The following is a 2,712-nucleotide window of genomic DNA, read 5'->3' as shown; positions in this document are numbered from 1 at the left end:
CCGCTCTCGGTGTCTGAATAGGCGAGGGGTCCGGGGGGCCCGGGCTCCGGAGCCCAGCTGATGGCATGGGCAGAATGGCGTTAAATGTTTCTCAAATTTTGAACATAGCAATAAACTACGCAGATTTTTGGGTCAGGTCAGTCATCACCCTTTCACCCCTCTTTAAAAAAAAGTCACAGGCTCCTATGCCAATTTTGACTTTAATAAGGTGGATGTGGTTAAGGGCAGAGGGGCAGTCTTGTCGTGCGAGCGTGGCAGCCGGAAGATTGAGCAAAGGCTTTTAAAAGTGTTAAAATTTTTGTGCAAGTTATAGGAAACAACTAAATATTTAAGACAATCGTGCCCCTTTCTTCACCCTTTAAAAACATGATAAAAATAACATAATTTAAACATTTAGCAGATAGATTCGTCTAAGCGTCTCGGCGTTAGTCAGTCCATAGCCCACATCAAGTACGCGAAGCCCTTTTAAGCCACATTGAATAATGTGGACTTGACGGATTTTTTCTGCTTAACACTTATTTTCCCCCTTAGCCTATCACCGTATCAGTGCACGGGGCGCCATGTGCCCCGGTCGCTGAGTATGACCCCACCTGGGGAGTGCAAATGCGCACTCCTCAGCACTTGTGGTGGTCATGTGACGCAGCCTCACGGCTAACGCGCCACGGGCGGGTATGCGGCGACCGGGCGGTGATTTGAGTACATTTCATCCGCTGCAGGTTGATGCAGCCCGCCCCCATACCGCCGCTAGGCGATGGGGACTAGCGTAGTTTGGACCGTTCGCACCAGCCTGAGCTAAAACAGAGTGCAGACGGCGAACAGTGAATACGGTGCGGGCGCGACGGATGCGTGAACTCTCGGACGTACCGGCACTAGCTGGAACGCAGGGGATGGGCCGACTCAGGCCTGACTGCATGACCCGAGTTACGGGTGGCTCCAGTTCGCTATGAACAAGCAGTCGTTATAACCCTTTTTGAAGTTGAAGTTGAAGAAGGACGGAGCGCTATGGACCTAGCCCTAACGGGGCCGCGCGGCCCGCGGCCAAGTAATCGAGGGCGTTAACAACAGATTTGTCGACAATCCCCAAGACTGTCTTGACCTATAGAGCTGTGCGAATGGAGGTTTTTGCTTTCAAACCGGATCAAATAGCACGAATTTTCTTCGAATCGAATCTTAATCTCAAGTTTGAGTCCAAATCGGAATCCAGTCAAAACAATCAAAATTGATCAACAATTTTAAAATTGCACACTAAATTACACTCTGAATCGGCAGGGACTTTTTTTTTGTCCCTAGAAGGTCGCATTTTTGTGCTTATCTGTACGGGATGCATTTCTGAATATTGCCATGGCACTGCATGGGACTCCAGTCACAGGGGTGCCGGCGGGCGCCGGAAGTGGGGGCATCCGGGGCCTAATAGCCCCCCCCCCCCCCCTGAATCGGCTGCGGGACCTTTCGGCCCGTGAAGCGGGCCCTCCTAGGCTAGCGGGCCCTTTAGGGTTTTGAGAGAGATAGAGAGCGATGGGGGGGGGGAGGGGCAGAGAGAGGAAGGGAGCCCAAACGAACGCCGGGAGGGGGGGGGGGGCTGCGAAGTCGGGAACAATGCGCAAGAATTGATTCAAGGTCTTTGTCACTTTCGCGCCAATTTCCCCTCGACATGATATTTCCCCTGCCGCGCCGCGGACGAGAGGCCGGGGCCGGGGACCCGCTGTCCACGGACACCCTAGGGCCCTTGTAGCACATATCGTTCTCAGAACGTTTACGGAACCTTCAGAGAACCAAAAGAACGTTTTCAGAACGTTGTCTGAATGTTTGGTGCTACAAGGGGGTAGGTACTAGAAGTTTGTCATGTCGCCGGTACCGCGCGGCGTCACGTTACGGTGAGCACCTAAGTGAAAACCAGTATTTTCGGTGCAGCGGTCCACATATCATCGAATGGCGACCGGGTTTGTGCAAGAACGTAGCAAATATTGAGTGTTATCGATGGCCCAACGCTAATCGATAACATTTATCGGCATCATAGGCAAAAGTTAAAAAAAAAAAAAAAAAAAAAAAAAAAAGAGAAAAAAAAAAACGTTTTGCGGCAATTCCGCCTGTTAACTAGGCAACTAGGCAGCATCTGTACACACAAGCAGGTTGCCTTTTAATTGACTGTGGGCCGGGAGGGTATCATCACACTAAATCTGAATCCGGGAAAGATATGCAAGAAAACGCACCATTCTCTTGACCATAAAAGTCCTCTCAGATTCAGAGTGATGTAAAGCCATCTCCCCTTTCCGAGCAGCTCTGAAGATTCCCCCCTCCCTCCTCTCTTCCCTCTCCTCCCCTTCCCTACCCAAAACGGCCCTGTAAAAATCGTGAGCGCTGACATCTGTACACTTAAAAAATTTTCATCGAATCACAGCTCGTCTACTCTTTAAAATTGCCCTCTTTACATGACATTTCGGAAGATTACGTGACTACAAGCAATTTAAGTAATTCGCTTAGTTTGATTGATCAAAATTTTGAGTAAAGTTAAAAGTTTTTAATTTAAAATAAGCTCTAAAAGTGCAATCATTTTCAAAAAGTTAAGGAAGAGATGGAAATGTTAAGAGTACGGAAAAAATCAGAGACCAAACAGCAAAAGTTATGTTCAGTTAAATAGCAATTAAAGTCAAAACTGGACACAATTCCTATTTCTTTTTACAAGGAAAATCTATGACCGCGCCTCTGACAGAA

This window comes from Frankliniella occidentalis, unplaced genomic scaffold, assembly GCF_000697945.3.
Source record: "Frankliniella occidentalis isolate FOCC.00 unplaced genomic scaffold, Focc_3.1 Scaffold356, whole genome shotgun sequence".
Lineage (NCBI taxonomy): Eukaryota > Metazoa > Arthropoda > Insecta > Thysanoptera > Thripidae > Frankliniella > Frankliniella occidentalis.
Note: the sequence above shows the minus strand (reverse complement) of the source record.